Source organism: Squalius cephalus, assembly GCF_949319135.1.
Source record: "Squalius cephalus genome assembly, chromosome: 13".
In the NCBI taxonomy this organism is placed as follows: Eukaryota; Metazoa; Chordata; class Actinopteri; order Cypriniformes; family Leuciscidae; genus Squalius; species Squalius cephalus.
In genome coordinates this window covers 30,195,512-30,207,605 of record NC_137134.1, presented here as the reverse complement: position 1 = coordinate 30,207,605, position 12,094 = coordinate 30,195,512, and the positions used below count along the sequence as shown (strand labels likewise).

The window sequence follows — 12,094 nt, the reverse complement described above, 5'->3', positions numbered from 1 at the left end:
TTCGACTTATCTGAGAACACAATATATGACTGCAACATATATCTATACATATATTTCACTTATCTGAGAACACAATATATGCCTGCAACATATATCTATACATATATTTGACTTATCTGAGAACACAATATATGACTGCAACATATATCTATACATATATTCGACTTATCTGAGAACACAATATATGACTGCAACATATATCTATACATATATTTCACTTATCTGAGAACACAATATATGCCTGCAACATATATCTATATTTGACTTATCTGAGAACACAATATATGACTGCAACATATATCTATACATATATTTGACTTATCTGAGAACACAATATATGACTGCAACATATATCTATACATATATTTGACTTATCTGAGAACACAATATATGACTGCAACATATATCTATACATATATTTCACTTATCTGAGAACACAATATATGACTGCAACATATATCTATACATATATTTGTCTTATCTGAGAACACAATATATGACTGCAACATATATCTATACATATATTTGACTTATCTGAGAACACAATATATGCCTGCAGCATATATGAACATGTATGTGTCCAAACATGTGAAGAAAATATTTGAGTTCATCCATATATGATACCATATATCTGCATATATTACAGTATAGTATTGGTTTCTCGCATATATGGACAACATTAATTATAAATATGTGACATTTGTTTTCAACATATTTAATAAATGTATGTAAACATACACTGTAACCCTTTACTGTAAATTTACAACGAATTTCTTACAGAATTGTAGGCTACTGTATTTCCATAATACAGTATTAAGCTGTATCTTTTACAGAACAGCTGTAAATATACAGCACATTTATGTTTTCGTCCTGATAAATTAGTTACCATCATACTGACTGAAAAGGCATTGCATTGTGGGATTGATTTCTTTCGCGCTCAATTCAGTTCAAATGTGACGCGTCATGCGAGCAGACACTATTACGTTAGGCAGCTACAACAGGCAAACTCGTTTTGTCAGCGGGATTCAACTGAACAAATAATCATTCCTGTTATCAAGATAAACAATGTCTGCGAATCTGTGAGCAATTTTAAAGCTTTTTTGAGGTTCGGTTCGGTTCGTGTTTCAAACATTAGTTGCCTGTGACGCAGCAGAAAATGGACGACGTTAACGGTAGCAGCCTGAAGACGGATGGAAGAATTTGTCATTGAATAATCTAACCTGCGCGTGACGATAAGTGGGATTTAGAGTTTGAGAAGATGGAGAATTGTTCAACTGAGTGATACGGTAAGCCAATATATAAGTTTTTTTTTTTTTTTTGCGTTCGCATTTCTACATTGTTTTCACGTATTTGGTTTGATTTTGCGAACGCGGTTTACTACCGTGGCCGCGCAAGCAATTCACTGACTCTGTTCCACCTGTTTACCAAGTAACGTTAACTTCGATATTTCATATAATAGACAACCTTTACCATGCTATTTGCATGACGTGCATTTGATATTTTTTTCGTTTTAGGCTTTGTAATCTGATGGCCATTGTTAATGTAAGTGCTTTTAAGTAGTGTTACAGTTATAGTCTATGTTGTAAAAAAAAAAAAAATGCTGTCAAATTCTGTCAGTTCTGTGATCGTGCTTTTGAATCGTTGTCAGAATTTTGCTAGCACATGAAAATCCATGTTCCTAATGCTGTTTTCAAATGTAGTAGGCCTGTTCCTGATTGCCATCCCATGGTCCTACAACTACTCCCTAATTCAAAGAAGTTAGACGGTGTTATCCTTCAAGCAGATAAGTAGAGATTATTCAGCAAATCTCATTAATTTGTAATATGTTTTATGTTTTGGGTTCTGTTGATCAAGGTTGTGCTGTCCTTTTTAAAAATTGTTTCAGAAATTTGCATCGCTGATGTCCAGCAATCTACATTTGCCAGAAAGTCCATGACTTATTTCCTGGTATGTAAACATTAAAGGGGTAGATGAAACCTAAAATCAAAAGCCATCATTTACTCACCCTACTGCAAAATATGTTTTTCTTAATTAGTGTTTTTATTTTGTTTCCAGTCCAGATATCTACAATTCTTACATGAAGAAGCATTTATTAGACACGTAAAAATTGTCTTGTTTTCTGAAAGAATAAGTCAAAATTAAGTGAGTTTATGCTTAAAACAAACAAAATTATATGCCAGTGCATTTTAGCATTCTAACCAATTTTAATTTTTAGTTGAAAAATTTAATTCATAGAACTATGAATAGACAACTACATCGAACCACAGTGGAACCCACAGTAGTTATTTTAATTATTAATATTATTTATTTATTCTTTTTTTTTATTTTCTTTTTTATTCCATTACAGGTCAATCTCTAAGCAACCAGTGCTGGATATTAAGTTTGGAAGGTCAAGGTGTGTGTGAAGGATCACAGCCTCTTCATCACTGGCCTGGCAGCGCTGTTTGCCTCCTCCTATAACTTCAGCTTGCAGTACCAGGAAGAGGCAGCACCTTGAGTTTGGTCAGAGGTTAGTCATTGGCATATTTGCCATTCATACATATATATATATATATATATATATATATATATATATATATATATATATATATATATTAGACTGAATTGTGTCACTAACCTTGACTTGACAGTATTTATTATGTTGACTACTGGTATGAACAATATGGCCCTGGTTTCCATACAGGGCTTAGCTTAAGCCAGGTCTAGGCCTTAATAAAATTAGGGTATTTAAGCAGCTTTTATAATAATGTATCATTAAAAAAAAAAAAAACATTACTGGTGTGCATCTTGAGATAAAACAGTGGCAGTCATATATTTTAAGATATATCGGTGCAAGTTGTTTTCAGTTGAAGGATTAGTGTAAATTCTGTCATTAATTACTCGCCCTCATGTCGTTCCAAACCTGTAAGACCTTCGTTCATCTTCAGAACACAAATGAAGATATTTTTGATGAAATCTGAGAGGTTTCTGAACCACCCATAGACAGCAACGTCTTTGCAACTTTTAAGGCCCAGAAAGCTAGTAAAAACATTGTTTAAATAATCCATGTAACTAGTGCAACCTTAAAGGAGAACTCCGGTCAATTTTAACATTGAGCTCATTTTTTTGTAAATTTGGAGTGCTGTCAATACAGAGAACAACGACAAAAATCGGTGTTGCCTACACCGTGTTATCCTCTTTTTAAAATTTGCACCCTGTTGACTTCAATTTTTAAACCTGCTTTTAGCCTCTTAACATCCTTGATGTGTCATACAAGTGCCCAGCCATGTGAGTGATTCCTTCAGAGTGAACACGGGTGAATCTGACTGCAGTAGATGTGAAAGATATCTTGTTGAAACATCTACAAATGTCCGTATATAGGTGAAAATGCCCCTTGAAATCAATTTAAGGTGGCAAATATATTACCCCTTAATAAAAAATGTTAATTTCTGTCACTGCTGTAAACTGACCACTGCATAGAATATGAATATCTTTGTCAGTCAGCTGTCAACAGGCCTAAACAAGCCATGGCACCAAGCACAGAAACACAATCCGTAAAATGTTATCTAATTATTATCAAGAAAACTTTGAAAATATCGATCGAGACATATTTTGTCAATATTGCTCACCCCTAATGCATGGTATTAATTTTGATTTCTTCGGGTCTTAAAAAGGTCTTAAAAAGCCTTAAATTTGACTTTAAAAAATGTGCAGAAACCCTGCTTCATAATATTTAGGTTGAACCACTGTAGCTATATATTTACCAATGTTTTTACCACTTTTCTGGGCTTTGACAGTTGCAATGATATTGATATCAATGGAAGGACAAAACTATCAGATTTCATCAAAAATATCTTCATTTGTGTCCCGAAGATGAACAAAAGTCTTGAGGGTGAGTAATAATGACAGAATTAAAATTTTTGGGTGCAAACATGCATTTAGTCTGGTAAATCATGTTGTCATATATGCAATAAACTTGCAAGGCTTGCAATTAAGTTAAATTATTTCTGTCACAAAGGTTTGGGCTGGATTCTGGCAGTGTGTGCTCTATATAAACGGAGAGTCTAAAGACTGCCTCTCCACTGATACTCTGATGGCACCGGATGAGGGCATGATATTGTTAATGAGCTGGGTGATGAGTAGACAAAAGTTGTAGAATAAAACTTTAAATCTGGCAACCCCACTTCCAAAAATTTAGTTAGTTGACAGTGTGCATGTAAACAGACACATTGAGTTGATGTATTTTACCAGGGCAGAAAAAATATCAGTTATTGATCACAACATCCAACATTGCATTTTTTTTTTCACAACATCCAACATTGCATTTATTTTATTTTTTTCATGTTGTTCAGTTTTAGACCGCTTTTGTGCTGTCTCTCTTTGTCAAAATATATACACTCAGTTAATAATATTTAATTGTTGTTTTTTTCTGCCTTTTAGACGCTTTCTTGACATCAATCCTGAACGTGGATCAAAAACAAAGAAAGGACAAGTAACTTCAAAGAAAGCTGGCCAAGTTGTGCAAAACAAGAACACCACTGTAAGCCTACAGGTGTCCTCACTTCTGTGAAACCTTGCAGACTTTGAATGGGATTTCGTTTGCACTTTTATGGACTTCAAAAAAGAAACAGCATTTCACTGTCGTTATAAAGCTTGGAAGAGCCAGGACATTTTTTAATAGAACTCTGATTAATGTCATATACACCTAGGATGACTTGAGGGTGAGTAAATCATGTGCTAATTTAAATTTTTGGGTGAACTATTCCTTTAATTAAGTGCTAACTGTTACCTGTTTAAGTGTTAAAATTGCATTTTATGTTTAAAAAGTAATTCAGCCAACATGTTCACAGAAGGCAATTTAACTAAATAAATGTTTTAAAACCCAGAAAATGTTTTCTTTTTCCTAGTGTGACTACTCTTATGAAACCTTAAAGTATAATATTTTAATTATGTAATAATAAAAGCAGTATTCCCTGTAAAAATACAATTTATTGCTGTTGACAAGTTTAATGTAAAATGTGGTATATGCTGTATTTGGTAATTACAGTGGAGTACTGTAAATGCTGTTTACTGTAGTAGTGTTGTAAAAATACAGTATGTGGATAGCAAACCAGCTGCCAGTATTTAACTGTAAATTTACAGTGAAAAGTTTTACAGTGTACATGCATGTGATACTGATGCATTTTTAAAGCTGTGGCATATGGTTATGGTACTTTGTGGATGTATTTGTCAAAAATGACAAAGAAAACACTGCATTATTGTATTAAAATACTATATTTGGTATTCACACAATAGACAATCTCCAACTATAGGCATTTAATTTCAAGGCATTCAGATATAAGGTTTGTATCCCTAATACATGTGAAAGTATGTACTATAGAAATAAGTACATATATGCATGTATAAATATATGCGTGTATACATATATGCGCCATATATGCGTGTATACATATATGCGCCATATATGCGTGTATACATATATGCGCCATATATGCGTGTATACATATATGCGCCATATATGCGTGTATACATATATGCGCCATATATGCGTGTATACATATATGCGTCTTACATATATTTCACATTTATGTGCATATACGGGAAAATATATGGCACTTACATGAAAACGGCCATTTTTGATATATTTTGAAATATATGTTTCATATATGTATATGTGTTTTACATATATGAATTTTGCATATATTCTCATATATGCAGCAGACATACATGGGCACTAACATTATATATGTAATTTACATATATTGACATATATTACATTTCTGTATGGGTACACAAAGAAGTGATTATTAGTTATAAAACAATTCTGTTCATAAATATTGATTTATCCATGATTTATTGATCTCAATGTGCAGACATATATATCTAAGTGCTGGCATGACTGTACTTCTCACTTACACTTTAATTATAATAAAACTAAACAAAATGATTTTCAGTGTGGATAACTGGACTGGTCACCCTTCTTACCTCTGTTCAGTGAGACGAAAGTCACCGTGGTCAAATGATGTCCAACATAGTGGTCCAGGAGCGAAACGTTCCTACGCTTTGCATTCGGGGGACGGTCACGGCTTCCCATTTGGGCTGTACCTGTCGCCCTGCCAACCTTACCCCTCTGTGGGAAGTGGGTGTTTGCATCCTCAACTATCTTGATGACTGGCTCACCCTGGCCCACTTGCGAGATCAGTTGTGTGAACACAGGGACCTGGTGCTCAGACACCTCAGCCATCTGGGGCTTCAGGTCAACTAGGAAATGAGCAAACTTGCAGAGGATCTCTTTTCTCGGTATGGAGTTGGACAGCGGTCCCACTGAAACGATTTCAGAGGCTCCTGGGGCATAAGGCATCCGAAGCCACGGACACACTGCTTGGATTGCTTCATTTAAGACCATTTCAACAGTGGCTACGACTGAGTCCCACGAGATGGGCACTATCCGAATGACTATCACTATCGGGCTTTCAGCCCGTGGTCAGACCTTGCTTTTCTACGGGCCAGAGTTTCCCTAGAACAAGTGTCCAGGAATGTTGTTGTCTCAACAGATGCGTCCACCACCGGCTGGGGTGCCGTGGTCAACTTGCATGCAGCCTCAGCCTCCTGGGCGGGACCTCGACTGCAGTGGCATATCGATTGCCTCGAGTTAATAGCAGTATTCCTTGCCCTCAGTCGGTTTCTCCCATTGCTGCAGGACGCATATACTTGTCTGGACGGACAACACATTGACCATTGCGTACATCATTCTCGAAGGTTGTCTACGCTCCCATTGCATGTCATAACTCACCTGCCATCTCCTCCTCTGGCTTTCGAGCTCAAATGTGCTGACAGCAGCTCACAGCAGCTCACACTCCCAGGAGAGTGGATACTCCACCCCCAGTAAGGTCGCTTAAAGGTGCTTTGGAGTTGCTCAGGTGGACCTGTTTGCCACTACGGACACGTCCCACTGCCAGTTGTTCTATTCCCTGACTGAGGGGACCCTCGGCACAGATGCACTGGCACACAGCTGGCACCGGGGCCTGCGCAAGTATGTGTTTCTCCCAGTGAGCCTGTATACTCGCACAGACCCGTGCAAGATCAGGGAGGATTGAATAGCAGGTCTTGCTGCGCCGTACTGGCCACCCGGACCTGGTTCCCAGAACTCAAGCTCCTTGCGACAGACCCTCTTTGGTGGATTCCCCTGAGGAAGGACCAGCTTTCTCAGGAACGGAGCATCATAAGGTGCCCACGTTAAGACTTCTAGAACCTCTACGTGTGGTCTCTGGAAAGGACGCAGAGGTTTTTAGTGACCTACCCTCAGTGGCAGTAGACACTCTCACTTCAGCTAGAGCCCCCTCTACGAGCCGCGCTTATGCTTGGAAGTGGAACCTGTTTGTTGAATCGGGCTCTTCTCACCAGGAGGACCCCCGTAAATGTCCAAACAGAGTCATTCTTTCCTTTCTGCAAGAAGGGTTGGAGTGAAGGCTGTCTCCCTCCACCCTGAAAATGTATGTTACTGCTATCGCCTTACATCACAACGCAGTAGAAGGTAAGTCGGTGGGAAAGCACAACCTGTTAATCAGGTTCCTGAGAGGAGCGAGAAGGTTAAACCCTCATTGACCTCGCCTCATCCCCTATTGGGACCTCTGTCTTACCGGCCCTGCAGAGAGCTACCTTTGTAATCAATTGAGATTCATATCCAAAATATAAGTAATACAAATGTTAGTAGTTAACTGCATGAAACAAGTTTAACCAAGCTCTCCATTAAACGACCCTAACAGCCCTAAAATTGAATAAAATACAAAATATTATAAAGACACTTCATATTTAATAGTTTTAGATAATAATTGCATTTAACAGATTACACCTTCAATAAAACATTTGCAATTGTTTTGTAAAAAGTGTTGTTTATGCATGTTTGGACTGAGTTTTCCCTGCATTTAAACTGTTCTAACCAGCAGGGGTCACCAACAGTGAATCATTTTTTGAAGCAAAATGAAAAGCTTTTATTTCTCCCATCATAGCAACAGATGGCAAACTGTCTGAGGCAGGACATAATGAGAAGAGAAAACTCCAAGTCTCTGCTTGCTGTGCTTCTTTGGCAGCAGCACAGCGGAAAACAGAATAGAGAGGGAGAGAACAGACAGTAAAACAAACTCAGCCGCCCATCGATCATGAGTCATGACATTACAAGACGTAACAACAATAATTATAAAGTTGCTATAAAGTAGCATCAGTGTTGAAATCCTTTATAACGCAATGTATTATATATTATATATATTATATATTATAACTTATATATTATATATCAATATTATCAACAATATTTTAAATACATATAGATTCCAGCCATTATGAATGAATCATCACAGTAAATTTTAAATCCGGAAAACAACACCAATAGAGTTAATTTCAACACTTTAAAAGTGTATATATGGGAACCACCCACAAAGTGTTAATTCAACACTTTCAAAAGTGTTGCCTCTCGCAACACCGACACAGTGTTACAATATGAACACTAAGAGAGTAAAATATTAACACCAATGCAGAGAACAACAACACTGTTACAGAGCTGGGTGCAGTTAAAATTGTACACTGTTCTGGTGTTGACCTAACACTTTTAATAGAATGGAAATCACAATCTTCTCAACCTTATAGGAGTCAAATATTACACCATCCTGGTGTTGATAAAACACATAACAGGGAGTTACCAGTTTTTCTTATTAGTGTTCTGCATCTGCCAATTTAAAGAACTATAAAATAAACTCTATAATCTCTGAAATAAACACATCACTCTATATTACTCTTTCAAACTTTTATTTCAAAACAATCCAGAAAGTTAAATTGTAACCTCAGTCTGAGATCATAGTAGAATTCTGTTCATTGTAAAGTTAAAAATAAAGGCAAAATGCAAGCAGTTGTTTTAACAAACTAGCTTATTAACTAACAAGCCCCTTTACATCATAGGTTAACTTTTAAAATGAAGGCACAATATAGGCATTTATGTCACCAGAATTATATAAAAGCTGCTTATTCAAATGGTCTGTTATACCTCAAGTCCTGTACATGTCAGTGAATGTCAGTGAATGTAAGTTCTGTGTCAGTGAAGTTGATTCAGTACCTTCAACTTTGCAACAGTACAGCAGTGCATGAGTCAACAACATTCAGCAGATGAAAAACATTTGCAGAATATGAGTGGATCAGTTGTGTCCAGTTGCTAACAGTAAAGTTCAGTGCATAGTTGTTTCACAGAGAAGGAAAGGCTGTGCAGATCCAACTTTCTCGTAATATCCTGGAGTGCTGGTTCCCTAGACAACACAAAACCAGACCAATTACAATCAAAACAATTTGTGTTTTATAAATACAGCAATTTTATGGTGGAAAAAGTTCAACCAACTTTCGTGACTCAAACAAGAAACTATTTTGGTAAGATTAAGACTTGAATTTACTGATTTGCAAGTAAATTAAAGACTTTATTCATCCAAAAATTTGTATTCTGTCATTAATTATTCACCCTTATGTTGTTCCAAACCAGTAAGAGTTTTGCTCATCTTCGGACCACTTAATGAAGTTATTTTTAATGAAATCTAAGATTTCTGTCCCTTGATCGACAGCCTATTCAACTACTTCCAAAGCCACGGAAAGGTATAAAGAAAATCACAAGTAATCCATGTGACTCCAGTGGTTTGACCTCAATTTTACGACTTTTTTTACGACAATTTTAACTCAACTTTATTTACAAAATATTAATCTTCAGTGCACAACCACACAACAACATCCGCTCTCGCATTAACAACATGCACGTGTTGTAATTATCTCATGAACGCATGTTGGAAATTTAAATTTTATAAATTAAGTGGTAAATGTTTTCTTGCTGCAAACACAGCACTTGCATAGTTTAATAAAATATATGTTAAACCACTGGAGTCACATGGAGTACTTTAATGATGTACCTTTCTACCTTTCTGGGGCTTGAAAGTGGTATTTGCGTGGACTGTCAATGGAGGGACAGGAAGCTCTCAGATTTCATTAAAAATATCTTCATTTGTATTGTGAAGATGAAAGAAAGTCTTACATGTTTGGAACGACATGAGGGTGAGTAATTAATGGCAGAATTTCCATTTGTTGGTGAACTAACCCTTTAAAGGGATAGTTCACTCAAATGAAATTTTGGTGTGTTTTAGCTTACCTCAAGGGCATCCAAGATGTAGGTGTCTTTGTTTCCGCAGTAGTTTGAATTTTGATATTTTTAGGTCAAACCGTTCTTGTCTGTCAGTCATATAATGCAGTTCTATGGTCACTATCTCAAAGAGCATGCACAGAGTCCAAATTAAGACAATTCCCCATCGTCCAAATTAAACAATGAGTGACGTACACACCAGGAAGCGCGCGCCCTCAGATCACTTGGATGTGGTTGTGTACAAGAGGTAAAAACGTGTCTTAGGCCATCAATGTGTACTTACGATGGGGAATTGTTTAATTTGGACTTCTCTGTGCATGCTCTTTGAGGTGGTGACCATAGACCTGCATTATATGACTGACAGACAAGAACGGTTTGACTTAAAATTATCAAAATTAAAACTACTGCAGAAACAAAGACACCTACATCTTGGATGCCCTTGAGGTAAGCTAAAACATACCAAAATTTAATTTCAAAGTGAACTATCCCTTTAAGAATAAATGAAGACACGCACCTTAAGAAATCTCACTAAATAGTCAGCTGCCGGAAGAATCTTTGCTTCGTTGTTGTGGCTTTGTGATGTTGGGGGCAGGTGATGGGCAGATTTTTCTCAATCAGTTGAGTCTAAAATTAAACAGCAAGAAAACATATACCTGTCAAATCATGAAAAGGTTTGAAAACTCATTTTAAGTAAAAAAAAAAAAAAATGATTTACTTTTGTAAAATAATTTGACTGGACAAATTCAAAATGAGTGTTATGAAACACAGAAAATCTATCAAATAGCAACAAAGCTATGATTATTTTTTATGTTTGTGCCCATGATTCTCTCATACATGTATGTTATCTATTAAATCTTACCATCACCAGGTTCTAGTCGGCTGATAGTAGAAAAAAATCCTGAGCCTGAACTTTTTTTCCTGGGAGGCAAGCCAAGATATATGCCCTGATCAACATAATTGTCAAGCGGGATCCAGGGGTGTGCTCCCCTGGGAGAACATTTTGATAAATAGTCCCTTGGCAAGGTGCTGTGACCTGCATCCTCGTCATAAAATCAGACCAGTACATTTAGAATCTTATTTGGGGTGGAACGGTACACAGAAGTCACGGTTCGGTATGAGTTCAGTACAGTGGAGGGAAGAGCAAAACAAAAATGCAGAAGGCAATTTTATTTTTATTTTGCATGTCTCAGGCTGTACCACCAAAGGAAAATAAATGTCTTAAGCCTTGTATTTTTTAATTAAGTTTTATTAATAGTAAGTAAAGGCATAGAACCAGTTTATTTGTAGTGCACTGACAATAGTTTAATATAATTAGTTTATTAATTATATTAATAAAAAGACAAAAAGACCTTGAGATGTTTGGTAATTGTACCTGAATGAATTTAAAATTAATTTGGTATATTTCAGATCAATATATTCGTTTTCCTTCAAATTTTAATTAACACTAACTTTATTCTCATCTTAATTATAAATAATTTATTTCTGTATAAAATAATACTACCATTAAAAACACATTTTGATTTTCTATTTAATCAATGTAGAATGTGTAACTTAAAAATAATCAGATTAGTGCTCTGTTTGAGGTTAGGCTACAGTTTGACAAGAGTTTAAAGTTTGACAAAAGCACTGTTCGTGCTCACTCATACAATGACTCACTCATACACGCGCACACACACCCACACCCACACACACACCCCCCCCCCCCACACACACACACACACACACACACACACACATATTCCAGCATAGCAACCTTTACATCGCAGCCTGCTTCAGAGCTAAGGCGGGGCTACAGATTAGGTGTCCCTAAATATCCCCCGTATCTAACAGTATAGTTCCGCATTACATTAGTTAAATTGCACGCGAGATTTATTTATTTTTATACCGTGTATTCTCCGTGTAGCAGCTATATGCACCGACTCGTGATGCCCGTAGCCTACCGTATCGCGC

The 12,094-nt window shown here is 36.5% G+C and overlaps 1 long non-coding RNA gene across 2 annotated transcripts; it reads right to left on the bottom strand.

Moving 5' to 3' along the window:
- Nucleotides 1-7,180: 7,180 nt before the first annotated feature.
- LOC307169901 lies at nucleotides 7,181-11,021 on the bottom strand. 2 transcript variants are annotated; one of them, XR_013823234.1, is made up of 3 exons: nucleotides 11,004-11,021; nucleotides 10,659-10,768; nucleotides 7,181-7,246 (listed from the first exon to the last, which is right to left on the bottom strand). It is a non-coding gene; the product is annotated as an uncharacterized lncRNA (long non-coding RNA). The 2 variants fall into 2 exon arrangements; XR_013823235.1 differs by lacking the exon at nucleotides 7,181-7,246 and adding an exon at nucleotides 9,198-9,272.
- Nucleotides 11,022-12,094: the final 1,073 nt, after the last annotated feature.